At 34.9% G+C, this 19,859-nt stretch overlaps 1 long non-coding RNA gene across 1 annotated transcript in view; it reads left to right on the top strand.

The window, feature by feature from the left end:
• The first annotated feature begins 1,169 nt into the window (after positions 1 to 1,169).
• Positions 1,170 to 19,859, top strand: part of LOC112128156 — a 220,578-nt gene continuing 201,888 nt past the window's right edge. The window contains exon 1 of the long non-coding RNA XR_002910882.1: positions 1,170 to 1,692. This is a non-coding gene — a long non-coding RNA (uncharacterized LOC112128156). The remainder of the gene's footprint in view (positions 1,693 to 19,859) is intronic.

Genomic DNA, 19,859 nt, shown 5'->3' on the forward strand with positions numbered 1-19,859 from the left:
TTTTTAACATGAGAATCAAGTTAGTTGAAATGAACAAAGGAAGAAGGAAAAGGTACAAAAACCCACAAGGCTGCAGTACTTTGGGAATACCAAAACCCGCTTCCTTCTATCCTCTTTCTCACCGACAATATCAGATAACATGGTTGTAACTAACCAACTATTCTGATCTAACAGACCAAAAAGATCCCGCGAGGATGACCCGGGAAAAAATTGCAGCAATGACAATCTCCTACTTCTTAAAAGAAAGATCGCATTAATTGAACTGAACCAAAGAACAAGAAAAGTCAAAAGCAGTGCTTGAAGAATAGCAAACTCCTGCTTCGTATTATCCTCTCATCATCATCAGAGACATGATAGTTGTAACTAATCATCTGCATTGATTTGACTCTATCATATATAAATAGACGTCTGAGTTAGTTTTATTTATTTTCCTTATAGTTATAGTTATATTGTTGAATTTATAAAATGTTCTCATCTCGCCTCTTGGATACAATGATGACACATATGAGACGTAGTCTGTTAAATGTAAAGATGCTATGTCAACAAATGACGCAACAAGGTGGATCATTTTATGTTTTCTGAGCAATTATGGCTGCTCATCGTCGGACAAGCATCAAGCTCAGAAACTGCGAATGATTAATGAATATTTCGTGTGTCATAAACGGTAATGTCCCGCTTGCAGTGCGTTTATGAACTGTTTTGAGTAATTTGAGTCGCGTCTGGATTGGATCGACAGAACGTTTTGATTAGCTTTCCCCAAGAAACTTGTTAAAGAGGAGAACAGAAAACGGTTAAAGTAACACTCATTCAAATTTCTTATTATTATTGAACCTAAGTCTGCATTACTTATGCGAATAAAGGGATGTTTCTCGTTCTACTTGGCTAAATGGCAAACAGTCAAATAATATGAGAAAAATAATCTACATTTTACATACCGTCTACAAACGGTTAGGTGCTTATAAATTACACCGAATCAAGAGAAGGCGTTGGTGTAAAAATGTTCTAATTAACAATGAATAAATCCCAAGCTGTGCAAAATACGAGAAATATGTGATAAGTGTGAAATCGTTTCATTGTCTTTCTTAGAGTCAGCTACTGTGGGAAATAAAACGGTTTGAAAAATGAGACAAAAGGTATTCAGTTGTTAGTGCGAGAGAGCTAGAATCGGATACGCCCATTGTTGTATATGACGATCCGGTGTGCAAGTCAGACACATGTGCTTTATCGGTGCGACGCGACTGACCGAAGAGTCGCACCGAGGAATTAAATGTGTGTTTAGGCCGGTGACGGAAGGGGCCCAGGTAGCATTCCATCGGTTTACAAGGATGTAATAGCGAAATAAAAGGGAATAATAAAATTTTATTGGCCCCAATTGATGGTCGGGCGTGAGAGCCCTCCATGGCCATACTGATCCAAGAGGGATAAACCGCCCGGACGAAGATCAATGGCAATACAGCTCTCTACCAAGAAATAAATTTTATTAGGTCCAATCTTAGTCAATTCGTGCGTTGTGATTTTCGTAAAAACGGATTTTTATTTCCAATATAATTTATTTTTTAACAACAAAAAGATTTACCTTCTCGAAAAAATCTTGTCAGTATTTAGCGAACCTTTCGCCTTAAATGTTGCAATCGGATATTTCACATTAACATCGAGGAGTACTGAATCCAACAGATCCCATCGACTAAGAAAGTAAGTACATCAAACCTAAATATATAATATATGTACATGTTTGTGTTGTATGTCCACAATATTTCAAACTGCTATGAGCAAATTTGTTGTTTAATGTCTTTTTCTTTATTTAAATAGGATCATAATTTAGACCGGTTGTCAGTTTCCTAATCTATTATAGGTTATTCTCAGATGCCCCATTCTAAATCTAGCGGGAATTACAAGTATCTCTCTCCATCAAAATTCTAAACCGGCCATTTCCATCCGTTTTGTTTCATTTCTCACATGATATCCCGAGACATTACGTCTCATCTTTACATGTCCATCATTCACGACATGGCGTTATGCCGATTCTCCGTCGTGATAAATTTTTTATATTTTGTTTTGTTAATATTATGGCAGGATGTTTTTTTTCTTTTCCTCTTTTTTTATAGAGAGGGCAAATGATTCAATCAAAAGAGTTACATCAAAAGGATCATTCATACGCTGATTAAGCTTCTAACTACAGTTGTTTTTTAAGACGTCGATTAGCAAAGTATAAAAATACTCATAATTTTTACCGAAAACCCTTTTTAAATTATTAGCAAGCTAGAAAACGAGTTGAAAGAATTGTTAATAATATTCAATTCAACGGAAAAGTTGTGAAATCACATTGTGTGGTCCGCAAGTTGATAACAGACAACAATTTGAACGAAATTGACCGTACCTGGTCCTCCGTTTGCCGTTGATTTATTGTCGGGTGGGTTTCGGTATTATCGCCGTCCTCAATAGAAATGCACGGATGATCAATTTCGAACCAATAACTGCAAATACACCATTTTAGCCGTTTGACATTTCACGGTGTTCTAAATTAGTAAAAATGAATGTAAATGTAAAAATTAATTCTATTTTATATTTTATTTGTGCGGAGGGGTGTTTTATCTCTCACTCACTCCCTCACTCTCACTCACACTCTCTCTCTCTCTTTTTTTTTCATTCTTTCTCTATCTCCTGTCTCACCTTCTCACTCACCCTCTCTCACTCTCTCTCTCTCTCTCGCTCTCTCTCTCTCGCTCACTCTCTCTCTCTCTCTCACACACTCTCTCTCTCTTTCTCTATATTTTCTTCTTTGGTTGTACCTTTATCACTATATTTTCTCTATTTATCTTTTTTCTGTATTTGTGTTTTTTATAACCATCTGTACAAAATAAATATACAGGGTGAATTGCTACTCGTGCTACAAACTTCTCCAGTAGATTCTTCACCCTAAAATGAACAAAAAAGTTCATATTGTCCATGGTCCGATTCTCAACCATTTCAGAGTAATTTCGCTTTTTATCGATTTTGAAAGATATCACGTCCTGGCGTCGGAAAATCGTGATATCTTTTAATCTAAACATTTCTCTGAAAATCTAATAGCACCGTTGAAATTCCCGTTAATTTTTCAATAAGAAGATGACGGTGGCAAAATGTTTGGGCTAATTTTTTGTGTTTTATTTCAGCCAGAACTACAAAAAGAGTGGAAAATTGTGTAAATCGGAAAGTGTATAAAGTAATCCAGAGTTTCTAATTTTAGTCTCAGAAGGCAGCAAATTTGAGGAAAACTACCTGATTTAATAACGCTTCCAACGCACTCGTCATTTTCTTATTTAGTGGTTGTGAGACCAAGATGTTGATGACAAAAAGAGAAAAAATGGTGGTTCAAGGATTGCTAATGTTTGAGAGTGACTTGCTACTCGTGCTACAAACTTCACCAGTAGATTCTTGACCCTAAAATGAACAAAAAAGTTCATATTGTCCATGGTCCGATTCTCAACCATTTCAGAGTAATTTCGCTTTTTATCGATTTTGAAAGATATCACGTCCTGGCGTCGGAAAATCGTGATATCTTTTAATCTAAACATTTCTCTGAAAATCTAAAAGCACCGTTGAAATCCCCGTTAATTTTTCAATAAGAAGATGAAGGTGGCAAAACGTTTGGGTCTTTCTTCCTTGACCTTCTAGCTGTTTGTAAACTTCTTAAGCATTACATACTAAATGGGCATTAAATTAAATTAAAAAATTTCAATGGAATTATGATTTTGATTCTCTCTAAAAATTAACGGGGATTTCAACGGTGCTTATAGATTTTAAGAGAAATGTTTAGATTAAAAGATATCACGATTTTCCGACGCCAGGACGTGATATCTTTCAAAATCAATAAAAAGCGAAATTACTCTGAAATGGTTGAGAATCGGACCATGGTCAATATGAACTTTTTTGTTCATTTTAGGGTCAAGAATCTACTGGTGAAGTTTGTAGCACGAGTAGCAATTCACCCTGTATAATGCATTTAACTGCACTTATGCAACTTGCATGCATTCCATTCAAAGCATTTAATCAGTAGATTATTGTATTTATTTAACCAAAAAAATAATTAAATTAAATTAAATTTAAATTTAAATTAAAAAATTCACTAAAGTAGAATATTCGTTGCCAAAATAGATATTTCGTTTGTTTATATAATAAATAATACAATAAACATGGGCAGAATACTCTAAACTTTGCTTTAACATTGGATGATTTACATGTCAACACACTTGTGTAATTACCTACAAAAACGTAGTTTTTTATTTTTAACTAGTCTGCCACGAAAAGTAGATCACCAAGTATTAAATAGTAATTATGCTGTACCAAATAGTTTAATTTAAAAATTATAACAAAAAAATTGTCCGATAAACGAAACTACTCCACTCTTACCAGGCAGTAACTTATCTAAAACCAAATAATAATAATTAAAAACTCGAGAGTTTAAAAAATTAAGATTAATAAAATACTTTTTTTCACTTGCATATCCTTTTAAATGAATGTCATGGTCTAAGATCAGCATTAGTTCCTCCAAAAAAATTAATATCTAACTCCATTATCTAACCATCTATAATCTCAATTATATAAATATAAATCTTTTTCAGAAAATAGTAAATCCCCCATGTTTCCAGTCTGTGCCCAGGTTGAACAATTGCCGTGGTATTAGATAATAACGTCTGACTTCATGATCCCAAAAGAAAGCTATCTCGGTCTATTATCTTCACAATTTTATAAAATTAGAATACTGTTTCAACAAGAACTCTAGGTCGCGATTGACATTTTTTCCCATTGACAGAGGGGATCTTAAGCAAGACCCACTATCATAAGAAAGGCTTGACTGAAAATTCAACTTTCAAACAATTCAAAGTCGAGGCTTATCTCTTTAAGAAAACTTGCTCCCTTAAGAAGAGCCTCGCCCACATCACCTTTAACACTCATTTAACTTTTAATCCCGGTTTAACTCTTCACACTAATTATATGAGGCGTATTTACACATTAGGCTTTTATCAATCTTATGCACCTTCTGAACAAGTTTAAACGGCTGAAGTCGGCAAAAGTGATTTCACCTATTTGCGGGTGGGTGGGCAGTCGAATCTCCTGCCATTGTTCGCATTGCATTTCTTTAAATTAAATTTACTATTGAATAAAGGTTTTTATTTTTATTTTAACTACATAAATCATGTTGATCGTTAAAAATTATGGTTTAAACCACTAACACAATGTGAATGTTAAATGGATTCCAAATTCTGACCAATTTATAAGAGTTAATTAAAGGTTATTGGTAGATCGTGAGATGAGGTCTGGTGTGACGTAGGTGTTTGAAAAAGACTTTTTATCGTGCCAACGTTTCTATCTTTATTGAGATCATCTTCAGGGCTCAGTGTTTGTTTTCCGTGTAGTTGTGTCATTCTTCTGTGTCGTGTTGAGAGTAGACTCTCAAAACAAACAGGATTGGAAGAATTTTCTACAGTAGTATCTGCTGTAGATTTTCCTCTTTCTTTTTCTCACTATCTCTTTCACCCTCTCNTCTCTCTCTCTCTCTCTCTCTCTCTCTCTCTCTCTCTCTCTCTCTCCCAATCCATCTACCTATGTTTCCATACATAGCTGTATATCTGTCTGACTCTTTTTTTACCACCGCTCTGGAGGATGGCGGTTAGGCCGTCTGACTTGTATTTGTGTCGCTATCAATTCTGGCTCGAATCTCGGCCCAGCCCATGGAATTTTATTTGACAATGAAACGACCATCACATTCAACGGAGGCTATTGTTTTGTTTAATATTTTTTATACGAGAGATGGAAAAATATTGTTGTATATTGTTTCTCCTATTTTTAGAAGGTGTACACTCTGAAATTTGGTGTATAAATGATGAGCCCGTCGTTACGAAGGCGAAGAGATTCGTCAAGATAAGATAATTAGTCATAACCTAATATGTGAAAAAATGGGTGCTTCATTTAACGCGCCGATGCATTTCCTAATCACCATCTAAAATGTGCTTTTGTTAACGTTTCACTTGTTCGGTTATTTTCAATGGACCGCTGAAGAGAAAGAATACCAAGTCCTGTTAAAACCTGTTCTGTAGAACTGAAGAAAATCCCTGGAAAATTGAAAAACAAAATCCTCTTGTTGAAATTTCTTAGGCACTCAGGTTGTTTATAAAACCCAATTAAAATACGCTCATTAGAATCGGATATAATTATGTCCTGACGTGAAGCATGAAAAGATTTATACGAAAATATTTTTGGCGTGTTGCGTAAATTCATAAGATCGTTAAAAACATTTCTTTCTTTAGATTATTTTTTTAAGGCCAAATTCCCTTTTTGCTGTCCAATCCAAAATGGTCATGAACATTAAGAACCGACATGTTGACGACATGGGCGATTTTTTGTTTTAAAAAGAAAATGTAAAGTTAAAATGAAGGATTTAATGACGTTAAATGTTGTTCGTTTTTAACCGGGGAATAATTGATTTGATCCACGCCGCGTGCACATTTTCATAAACATTGTACATTTTGTTTTATAATTGTAAAAATATTTTAAGGAGATGAAAGATTCGTCCATCAGCGGTTTCGGTGCGATACTCAATGGTGAGCACGTTTTATGTAAATATTGGCGTTAACTTTTGCTTTGTTTTATTACAAAATTATAAACTAGTAAGGTAGATAATTAAGTTTTTATAATTATAAAAAATTAAATATTCTTACGTAGAGGGTACGTAATCTTCTTTATTACGCCGTGTTGTAATTATAGTCTGTAGAGAACCTATTAGAAAATATGGAGCAGAAAGGTAAATATAACTCGACGCCATATTCATAATTTTGCTAGATATACTATGAATTTCCGAAGAATGAAACTATCATCTTTGCACTATTGCTGACACTGCTAGGAATCAAATAAATGGTTCGCACAATCCTGGATTGCGTTTCCGCTCGAATATATATGACAAAAAACAATTGCTAAGGCGTTAATACTTTGAATAACATTTTCATGTCGGTTAGGAGAATTTTTTTTTAAGGAAAAACCGTTTTGTTTATACCATATTATTTTATGCAATCCACCCAATGGCCAACCCTAAAAAGGAAATGTTTCAATAAAACATATTAAGAATTGCTGTTAGCCTTTTCTGAACATGCAGAAAAAGTGTCCATGCTCTGTCGCCTCAAATAATAGTTTAAATGGCATAATTGGAATTCCATAATTAATAAAATGCCGTCTGTTTACATGTAAAAAAAAAATATATATATATATATATATATATATATATATATATAAAATTGAACATTTTACTAGCCCAATAATTTGAATAGTATAAGTTATGTCAATAAATCTTGTAGAATATGATAGAGAAAAAATTAATGTTTAATGTGTGGTGTTTAGTGACCGTTAGTCTATGATTATTCGGAGATCGTGAGATGCGGTCTGGTGTGACGTAGGTTGTAGAAAAACATTTTCTTTATCGTGCCAATATTTCGGTCTTTATTGAGATCATCTTCAGCGCTCAAAGTGTTTGCTTTCTGCGTAATTGTGTCATTCTTGTGTTTAGTGGGCACTCTCAACAGGACACACAAGATCGAAACGTTGGCACGATAAAGAAAGTTTTTCTAAAACCTTCGTCACACCAGACCGCATCTCACGATCTCCGAATAATTAATGTTTAATGTTTATCCTTGCAATTTGGTGAAAATGCGTGCTTTCAAAAAACAAAAATTATGAATTTTTTCATGAGGAGTTCGTGTTTTTTTTTATGGTTGTTAGAACTTATCTTTTTACCTTTAAGTCAGACAGGACAATACCTACCCATCACAAATAGTCGAATTGAAAACCGAAGAAAACATAACAGCCGAACCTCACTCGACTGGGATTCGCTCAGATATCCTGTACATGGCCGATCGTCGTTGATCAGTTTCTGCCGCCTCTGCGTTGATGCGTAAAAATTTACGTCTGGGGAATAAGAAGAATTGACAACTGGAATTTTTATGTAAAAAAATTCCATTAAACCTACCACCAATGGAAATATACATACTCATCAGGGAGGTATATGTCGGTTTTGCAAAGGTAAAAATGATGTTATAATATATAATAATATAATATGATACATAAGACAGACCACCAAGAACTCCTTAAAACATTAGCGCGTTAAAAGGTCCAGTCCGAAACAGTCGGTGAATTCATCCAAAACCCCCAAAACCTTTCAAATCACAATAGTTTCGCATGACTGTATCTCTGAGTTCAACTTTATGTCCAGAACCAATAATCCTACCGAGGTTAGACTCTGGGTTCTGTCAATTGCTAGGACAATTCAGCACCCAATGCATGCAGTTCCTAGATTCACATTCTCATTCGTTCTTGAATATATTATTTCCAATTTATATTCCATTCTCCCAATTAGGGTAGTGGAGCACTCTACATTCCTCCTCACCCTTTTCGACTATTATACAACAACCTAATTGAGGGTCGATGAGTACTAAAATTCCGCCTTCGGTTCTTACTCACTCACTCCAATAAATACATTCACTCTGAACACACGCTAGGTGCACAAAACTTCAGTTCTATCCTGTTTCCTCCAAAAATCGGAACAGGGACCGAGATACACGCAGCCGTGCTTAAGTATTTCTCATATCGGATGGTATTCCTACACGCTCTTTTTATAGAGCCAAGGAATTACACCCATCAATTAGGTGGGACATATCTAACAACCTTTCTCTACATGCCGGGCATATACGCGGGCTTTGGCCCAAAAGTAAGTGTCCATGTGTCAATCTAGCATGGCCTATCGCTTAATCGGGCGAGGATGACCCTTCTACCATCAGTCCTCAATATTCCGCCATCACCTCTCACACTTCACAGTTACTCCGTTTTAAAAAATGAACATATAGGATGCTTCTAATATTCCGATTAGAAAAGATTGAATTGTTATTTTTTATTTTACATCAAAACATTATTAAATATTGTATTAGAACCAAAAAAATATGTGAAAAAGCGAAAAATGGCAGACCAGAATGATCGGAAACGACCGAACTACAGGTTCATCACCCCACAGACTTTAAGAATAATCCTAGTTAGTTTAAGCAAATAAAATATTTTGCACCTTTTAAAAATGTAAAAAAAGTTGATTGCTAGTTTATTAAAAAGTACAAATTCATTATAAAATTGACACTATGAAAACCAGTCTTCTTTGTATGTATCTAAAATGTGTGTTTTGAAGAATTCAATACGTGACAGGAAGAAGTTTATTTATGCGCAATAACCGAGCAGAATTCCGTCCTGAACACATTAAAAAACCCGCATGAAGATAGTTTGTCTCCACTTTAACGGCATTATTAGACTTCTATTGAAATCATAAAAATAATTTTGTAACTAAAAAATATAAACATTTATGATAGCGATAAATCTATTTTTCTGAAATAATGGTATCAACAATTCATGTTTTGTCCCACATTGTTTATTACTTATAAACTTTAAAGTTAAATTAAATTATTAAATTTTATTTAGGAATTAAGAAAGTGACTTTGCATGTAGATCAATTTGATTCATACATGTAATTTGAAGTAAACGTAAGTACTCTGCCATAATTTTCTTTTTCAAAATATAAATCCGATTTCTTTTAGGTAAAAAAAGTTTAGTTATTGAATGAATGAAAATAGAAGAGTGCACTAATGATTTATATACTGCTGATGCGTTAGAGATTTTTTTCAAATTTGCACACTCGACTTCCTTTCTATTGTCTCCGTTTTCTGTCCTCGTAACTTGGAGCAAAGCAATTGGGTCACATTATGTCCCTGACGAAATAGTCGTGACGCTGCAAATTTACCTAAAACGGAGGTAAAATATCCATAATGTTTGCCTTCTTTACCCGAGACAATGCCGTTCCCCTTCGTTGAAAGAATAAGACAGAGCAAGAGAGAGAGAGAGAGTGAAACTTTGGACAGCCGATCAACGAAAAAATGAATAAATATTAATCATCTCTCTTTTGTTCCTTTTGTGACGGAAGTTCATTCAAGCTCGAACGATTCAAAAAACACTTTGGAATTATCTCTGTTACCATTGTTTGGTAATGAAGGTTTCGAGCATACTATTGACACTAAGCATCGATTAATCGAATTCATAAATCCACAAAAATTTTTTTAGTGTTGTGTGTGTGTGTGTGTGTAACTATTTTGTTTAAAATGGAATAAAAGTGATATTATTAAAAATAAAAATTACATAAATTAAAATAAATATATAATAAAATAAAAATAACTTTAAAAAATTAAATAAAATTATAATAAAAAAAAGTAATATAATCGTCAATAGGTCCACAAGATGTCCAACACATGACAATACTTTTGTTGTATGAACAGAGAAAAACAAAACCACTTCAGTGATAGAGTGCGATCTACCAGTAACACTTTTACTAATATGTATTATATATATTTTTCATACTGTAACATATTTGAAAATTTAAAGAATTTTTCAAGGTACATCACGTTGATAATACGATTAGCATTAAAGGGTATCAAAATCAATTGATTCCACTTTGAGTGAGTAGAAATACTTTGAATGAATATAAAAAATATTTTTTTGCATTGTATAAATTTTTCCAAATCCTACATGTATTTATTAAATTTAAACAATTTTTTTAAATCCCAGGCCTTGAAGATGATCTCAATAAAGATCGAAACGTTGGCACGATAAAGAAAATGTTTTTCTGAAACCTACGTCACACCAGACCGCATCTCACAATTTCCGAATAATCATCTACTAACGGTCACTAGTCACCACACATTATCAAAAGTTTGATTATTTTCATATTCTTTTTATTCCTTTTCTCTTCAAAATATTTTTCCTTTGAACATTTTTTAATACATTAGATATAACAAAACATTTGAAATCAATTCATTTATACATCATTTATTCTTAATTTAGAACCAAGCAGCGTTATATGAACCGCCACGTTCTTTCTCTTACATATCATCCAACTTCCCATTGGATTTGGTGCTGGTTTTCATCCTTGTTTGCCAGCCTCGTTTCCTCGTTTCTTATTCTCTGAATGTATGATTGGTTGAGAGTTTTCTAGTACATGTTATCGGTTGTGATTCCGAGGAAATCAAAAATCAATCGTCGTTGCACTTATTGCAAGCACAAATGAGATTGAAAAGCTTCTGGTGATGTACTACATTGATAATTGCTAAGTACTTATTCTCTACGCTCAAAACCATCGAGTAGAGCCCACGATTTCATTGAAGCGTCATACTGACGTCTTAACTCTGCGAATTAAAATTCTTTCTCTCTTCTCCCATGAAAACTTATGTTTTCAGGAATAAAAGTGCACTTTTCTCTGTATGTTATCGGCAGATTTTGATAATTAATTTATAAAATCATTACGTAAATGCCTGAGGATTATTATCGTTTAGGAATTGTAAAAATAATGTACTGTTTAAGAGAAAAAGAAGGAAAGAATTGAAAAATTTCCTATAAAATTCATATTCTTGTCAAATTAAAGTTACTAACTTTAGGAACAGTTTGTTGGCAGCAACTATTTGTCACATATTTCCAAACAGCCATATAAAATTTTACTTCACTTGTTTCAGTGGATTTTGAAAAAATGTCCAAATGTGGAGATTTTTCCTTTACAGCCAATGATTTTATTGTTTGGTCTTTATAGAAATCGGGAAATACATAATTCACTACGAATAATAAAATCATTGCTGATAAAAGTTAGTAGACTCGGGGATTGTGTTGAAATAAATAGAAAACCTAAACGAAAATTTATTTTTAACTTTAAACAATGGTGAAGTTTTTGTATGCAATGTATATCTGATTTAACGTATTATATTTCCAATACATAACGTTTTTCTAGACGGATTTTTAAATGGTTTGCGCCATTTTTATAAGATAGAATGGACTTGATGAATCTGTAAATTAAGGTTTAGGTAACTATTTCATATGTTATTAAGATATCTTTGTAAACTCAGTCCTGTACAGCAAAGGTTTGGTGAGTGCTTCTTCTTTTTTCTCCCTCTTTTTCAATTCTTATCAAATAATACACATTGCAAGTATTTATATTGAATACAGCTCCATCGCTTGGTTGAAGGATTTTCCTCGTGGAGGCTTTGAGTTAAACGGGCTATATGTCTTTACCAACACGCGTCGCCAAAACGGAACGATACCGCATGCCCTGTAACGGTGCTACCCACCAAATGCCGAGGTGAAAATCTGTAAAACGACACGAAAAACAGGTGGGTACAATGGGGACATATGCCTGGGAGTCGTCTTCCTAATTATATAAAATGGAGGAACTGATTACACAGCTTGGCTTTTAATTGTCAGGTGGTCGACATGGGAACATGACCCCATCCATCGGCCGGCACATCTATTCGTTCACCTTAAGACAGTCATTTTACGGGTGCATCCCAGCCCCGAGCCCCTCATTTTCATAACTGAACAAATCACCGAATCTTACGTGAGCTCAAGGAGCGTTGCCAGGTTTAAGGAATTCTAGAAATGAACAAAGAAGTTTTCGTCAAACAGAACTTTGCACAAAAACCTCGACTGTTGCACAGAAAACTAAAGGGTGTTAAACTAATAGTTTTTAACTTTAACCAAACATATACAACTAGATGTCGCATGATTTTGTTATGTCAGAAGCACGTAGGTAAATACCTGCTGTCATAAATAGTTTGTCTGCATGTTATTTTGTCCGTATTACCATTTACTATTCAGTAGATTTATTAGGATTTTGAAAAATTTCTTTTCAGGCCAGTATGTTCAGAAACAATGAAGTTACAAGATCATCACATTGCAGATCGCAACACATACATATTGTACCGCCTGCAAAGATGTGATACAGTTAAAATCTCATTTTATTTAAAATTACTAAAGTCAATCTTTCATTTTCATTCTTTTTAAAGTTAGTTTATTATATAAGACGAACACAACAATTTGTTTTAGAAGGTGTTACTTAAAAATACAACATGGGGACTCGCCAAGTAGTTAACGAGACAAACTCGTAAATGTTGATCTTGCGTTCGCTTCCAGTCACCCATGAAAATTCTGACCCTTCTCACCCCAAATTCATCATTTTTAGGTGTTTTAAAATCGTCGCACACGATTGGCCAAATAACGCACAGACTAACCATGTATATGGTTTAGGGTGGTCTATAGTTTGGTAGTTTCCGAATACGTCTTTGTTAAAATCATCAAACACCACTGACAAAACAGTACCCAGACGAACTACTGAATATGGCCAGAAGCCGAAACGATTCTGAAATACGAATAGCAAGCAAAAGCAGGCCAAATTAATGAAAAAAGACGCAGGTTCATCATCCGGCAGACTACCTCAAAATCACATTAGTATCACTTAATCCTTCAACTGTGAAGAATATTGTAACACAAAATCAAAATAACAATGTGTTCTCAGAGACTAGACCGCACCGAACAGAATTTATCAATATTTATGCCCGACAAGAATTTATGGTCTATTTATACGACTGATATCCCAACACCGAAATTTTACGTTCTAATTACCATATTACGTAAGCAAACCTCCAATACCCTGGAGCATGTTGAGCTCATCGAAAATTGGTGCAAAATGTGGAAATCGAAAGTGAAGAAGGATAAATGCACCTAAATTACGTTCATGTTAAGTAAAAGCCTTGTCTTCGTAAATTCGTTAATCAGGAAGTAATACCGATTAAATACTAAGAACTATAGTGAGACACTAGTCTGACATGGAATCCCGCACAAGACTAAAGGCACAATAACCAAACAGAAAAAATAAAAATCAAACTAACAATATACAAGACATTCGAACTTTTTGATACTGCTGGTACATTTGGGTACCACCAAGCCATTTAATATACAACTAAGTCATTTCTTCGGACTAAGTGCTAAGGTAAAGTCTTCAGAGGAATTTTCAAAGCTCCGAATACGTTAATAACCTTACTATCCACAATGATTTTAATATTCTCTTCGTTAAAGACGGTTGAACACATCCTAACCCTTCTGACCATGTCTTTACATTACTTTTCATCATAAAAACTCTCCTCATTGTCTTAAACGACAGGTTACAATTCGTTTATAACCAAATAAAAATTAACAATATTAAAAAAGTTAGTTCTCACAGATTTAACTGATTGTGCACCGATCTTGAGTCTAGTCTTCTGTTGGAAGTGGGTTGTCCAGTTTGCGTCCAACTGCGCTTTTTATTTGAGTGAACTCTTCTCCAAGGGTTTTAAATTTCTGTTTATTGAAGTCGACTATATTAGTACATGTAGATTTCTTGTGTTGATATCTATTTATGATGAACTGAGGCGTGTTTTCTGTCATTTGTTCATTATTTTGGAATACCTGTATTTTATTAATTTTTGCCACCGGCTTGTTGAAAATCAGATCACATATAAACCGAACCGAAGAGGAATTTTTTTTCAAAAGCACCCCGTGGGTTATGAACTCAGCTCTTCGCTACTACTGACAAACCATTGCAATTTACAAGTGTTTCGTTGAATTAAAAAATAATAAAATGTGCTAAAGCGGATATAAAAGAGACGTTAGATTATATCAGCAATGATCACGGAACGTAAGAACATTTGATCTTATTGGCTTAGTTAGTTAAAAATAACCCCTATGTAAATAAGGTGATATATGGTGGATGTGATCAATAGTTCCTTGATTGAGGAGCGAAACTAAGTCAGAGTTTTTTTCGATTCTATCATTGTGCCGTGGGAACAGTAACTCACTCGAATTATATGTTTAGACGTTTTTTATTAATTATTTAAATTACTATTGAGTGGATAATTCAATAATTATCTAACTTACAATGTAACTTTTTCTTATTATTATTATGAAATTATCGTATAAAATACTTAAAGAATTTCCGCTGTCTTTGATGTTTTGACGTCTTCTTGCCTCTTCCCTCTTGAAAAATATTTTCTCGAGGAACTGCTTAATTATCACGTTAAAGAAAGGAAATTCCTCAGCTTTCTACCTCCCATTTTAATTCACATCAATCGGCTCGTTAAATATTGACAGGACACCCTTTAAACAAGGAATTCACAATTAAGACGAATTCCAGAGAAAAAAAATTGCCGTGTGATTTATTATGATCAGTCCAAAGGAATCCGTTTATTCGTTGCTAAACCCAAAGGAAGTTAAGTGAAATTTCCCTCTCTTTGAAGTCGCCTACTTGTCTTTTCAGGACGCGGATTATCGAAGGGTGAAGAGCCTTCACCGATGAATAATCGAAAACCGAAACGGGCATCATCTTAGTAGGGTAAATTCAATATCGGAAAGATTGAGGGAAGGAGGGTTTAGTAAAGTTTGACGCATAAATTTTAAATGGATTATGCACGGAACAGTAGGACTTATTAACACGGCTTGGACTCGATCCCCCTGTAATCCGGATAGATCGACCTGTGATGAAAGGTTAAAGGAAGGCCGATGAGGTTGAAAATAGTAAAGCGGGTTGATGCGAGGGGCAGATTGATAAACGGCACCGTGTGGGGATTCCAAAGGAGCCCACGGCGCATACCAATATTGGAAAATTATTATCCGAAACATATCCGAGGGCTTGGAGCGAAAATGGAAATGTAATTATTATTTATTGTTGTTATCTGATACCGATAATGGCATTACGTATACTTTGTGAATAACTTAGACCAACAGTGCGAGCATTATTCGAAATTAAATGATATTCGTTTTTGATCGGTATCGGTTTGAGTCAGAACCAAAATTTAATTACATTTAATGTTCTCACGTAATTACGTGTAATTTTTATGTTAACTTATTCTACTATCAAAAACCAATTTCCGTCCCATGAAGGTGTGTTGTAAGGTTTGACACTCAATAATACTAGTTTAATACAAATTATCATAGAAAATTAATAGGAAAATATCAGTAATCGAAATCAGTTGGTTCCACGAAAATGCGAAAACTGGACAAAGGAATACTTTGATCACTACAAATGCCGTATAAAAATAATTATTCACGATTGAAAGCATCTTTTGGTGTCATCATCAGAGGAAAAAATGGGGATATTAGGGGTATTCACGATCTTTGTGTTAACCCTGTTAACTCTGTTAGGTAGTGAAAGATGATGACGTAGAACTGTAAGAATCGGCTAGTTAACATTGCTCGATCTGATAGGGTAGGGTCAATGTTAGATGTTACAATTAATTAAGGTTTTTAGTTGAGATAAAAAAGTCAATGGCACGAGCGGGATTCGAACCCACGATCTTCGGCTTGATACGCCGCTGCTCTACCACTTGAGCTATCGTGACCTCAATCCACTCGGACACCAACTTCCCATCTCAACCGCACCTTTTGAATTTTCCATCCTTTTTGCCATTTTTCAAATGTCGTGTAATCTATTTGATTCTCGGCGACAAATGAAATGGCCACGGAGAGCTTTCGTGAAGATCTACATCAGTTTAATTATTAAATCCATTACAGTTCGTGGTCCGATTGACCAATTAACATTTTTCAATTTATTTGAAAAATAGCAAAAAGGAGGGAAAATTCAAAAGGTGCGGTTGAGATGGGAAGTTGCTGTCCGAGCGGATCGAAGTCACGATAGCTCAAGTGGTAGAGCAGCGGCGTATCTAGCCGAAGATCGTGGGTTCGAATCCCGCTCGTGCCATTGACTTTTTTATCTCAACTAAAAACCTTAATTAATGGTAATATATTAATTGGTCAAGAGGACCACGAAATTAGTGAAGTTAGATGTTAAGTCGAATCAAATAGCGGTGTAGTCATCACACACCGTTAGGGCGTAGGTAACCAACATGATTTTAACAGCTGTTTTTTGTTTACACGTACTTTTATTTTTAAATATGTACTCATAAATTAAATCAGACCAATACGTTTCCTTGTTAATTTCTGACGTGTCTTTATACTCTAATTCATAATTGATACATCCCCTATCCTATAAAGTTGTAGGCTGTTAGACTTTAGGATATGTTCGGTATGTCGGCACGAAGTGTAGCATGTCATTTGTTAGTATTTTTCGAGTGCATATGAACGTTTTGAATGAAAGAGTTGATTAATTTTCCTTTTTTACTAACTTCTGTCATCTTACAATTTAACACAAAAGCCTTCAAAGACTGTTCTAGCTTTATTTTTGGTTCTACCAGTCGCCACGCGCAGCATTGCAGAAAAATTAACATTTAACATGCTAAGAAAAGAAAGGGGCGTTCATAATCTTACTGGACATTTCTCTATTCGAGTTAACATCTAACAAATATCGTGAATACAGCTATTATAGAAAATCCTGGCTGAAAATTGGCACGTGTGCCTGAGGGCAGGTCCGAGTCAGAATGTCTGGCTAATCTGTTAAGATTAGGAGGTAGTTGCTGTGGGCTTCCCAGGGGACAGCCGGGGTCTTATCGTCGGACGCAAGTTTGTTCGTGACTCGAGGCGTTCCGACAACATGTTACCCATTTTATTATACCCTGAACCTCCTTCCGGCCTATAAGCCTCGTGAGAATGGACCGATTTATGAATTGGGACGTTTGAAACAGAAGTAGATCCTGATATACTTTCGTGCCTTGAAAATCGAAAGCGACAGAGAGAGAGAGAGAGAGAGAGAGAGAGAGAGAGAAGGTGAGAGAGATATGATTTTATGAAAAAATTAGTTTGTTCTTTGGTCTATAATGGTAAATTCGATAAGAAAATTCTCTCAATTATTTGTGAAAAAGAAAATGTAGCCCTTTTAAATTTTTTTGTCGCTATAACCCATAATCTCGTTCGAATGTTACGTACGAACTCGCTCAACATGCCTTCTTTTCTTAATCACCACAAAAATATTCTTCAAAAGTCGACGAAACTGTCAAAATCAACAAAAATGGAGTGCTCTAATTCACAATATTTTCCCCGAGAAAGTCGAGATTAAATAAACATTTATTTAAAGGGTGGGGGCTGAGGTTTGGAAATGTAAATCTGGAACAAGTTAAAGAGGGCTGATTGACGAAACGTTCGAAGCGGGGAATCCGATTTGAATTCAAGATGACAGACGGAAAAAACATGCTATTTTCCTGGTGAACAGTCGTCTGTTAGGGTGGCTATAATGCTTTTCCAATAAGGGTGGGGGTGGAGATTGGGGAGAGTCGCACCTGTTGAGTTCGGAACCCCTCTTTCGTTTTTTTATATTTATCTCTTTTTTTTATCAGCCAATATCTACTGATTTATGCCCGGCCGAAGACACTTTTTCCCAGGATCTTTTCCCCCTATATCAGTTGTAAGGGATTTGCAAAGGACTTTGCTACCTATTCAACGAGATCGGACTCTTCAAGCGAAAGGAAGAACACCCTCCTTCTCTGCTTTTTGTTGTTGGATTCGTTTTCTGAACAAGTTTATGACGCATATCAGTCACGAAATTCTACTGGAGGTCCAATCATAAATATTTTTCACAATATTCCTAATTGATTCAGTGCACAATTAATAAAAAATGCAGTGAACCTATACAAACGGAACTAATCTTGAACTATACTTATACCTCTATTTTCTGGCTATTACATTATTTTGGTGTAAAAACTAACAATGTTATGGCGAATGAACAAGTAACAAAAGTTACAAAGAGTGGAGAAAGTAAGGTAGCCAGTGTTAACACTCAAAGCCGGTGAATTCTTTTTATTTATTGGTATGTATCTATTAAATTAACATTGTCAAAAATGAGGCAGAAATAAATTCTCTACGGTTATTTTCAAGTATGAAATAAACTTTGTATAAGTTAACAAGAGTATCGAAATGATGCTGGTGGAAAGTTTACCACATACCAAAATTTTGTTGAAAAAAGGGCCACCACCCTGGGATAATCGTCCTTGAATCTCCTCTGAAAGTTTAATTTTTGTTGCCACTAACGTTGTTAATACGCTTCGGTAGCCGGGGCACATACATTAATTAAGACACTGTCATGATTCAGGCAATTTCTGGCCTTTTTTACTCCAAGGGCAGGACATTAGTACCAGCATCATTATTAGTCCAACAATAATGATAAAGTTGAAGTATTGAGAGCATTATTTTTTCAAGTGTTTGGTAAAGACACCGTCTTTTGCAGGAATTGGGTTTTTAAACTAATAGGTAAATGTTCAACATCTCGACAGAAAGGTAGGACGACTTGTGAAATACAAAATACATTGTAGACAGACAATCACATTACTTAGCCCATGTACTCTAGCTGGTTTACTTTTCCGCCAACCACCCAAACAGAATACGTAAAAATATAATATGCTGAAAGTGAAAGACAGAGAGGGGATATAGATAGATAGAGAGATATATGTAGTAGATAGATAGATAGATATACAGATACATGGAGAGAGAGACAGAGAGGGACGGAGAAAGAACGAGTGTGAAAGAGAGAGAGAGAGAAGAGCATTATGCATACAAAGTTAGATAATGAGATAGATACACAGATGAATAGAGGTATATAGATAAATGGACAGTTACATAAATATAGATTAGATAGATAGGTATTAAATATAGATAATGGAGATAGTCGGAGAAAGAAAGGGAGCGAAAGAAAAGAGAGGAGTGATGAATTTTCGTGAAGACTGATGAAAGCAAAGTACATAAATGGAGAGTGAGACAGAGAGAGAGGGAGAATGAAAGAGAGTGAAAGAGAGAGAGAGTGAGAGAGAGAGATAGAGAGAGAGAATGTGATCGAGAATAAGATTAGACGCAGCTCTAGATGCTGTGACGCTCATAGTATGCTGAGTAAGTAGGTAATCGGAAGGATCGATGCTTTTTCTTTGATCAGCTAAAATTAAATTAAAGTTGGTTAATTTTTTGAGCTCCAAGTGATGTCATGAGGAGAACCAATGCTGGTTATTCGACTACCAAGTTTGTTTTAAAATCTGGCCGCCCATAGCCAGCTGAAACCAAATACGTCAGAA

This window comes from Cimex lectularius, unplaced genomic scaffold, assembly GCF_000648675.2.
Source record: "Cimex lectularius strain Harlan isolate CLEC.00 unplaced genomic scaffold, Clec_2.1 scaffold274, whole genome shotgun sequence".
NCBI classification, from domain to species: domain Eukaryota; kingdom Metazoa; phylum Arthropoda; class Insecta; order Hemiptera; family Cimicidae; genus Cimex; species Cimex lectularius.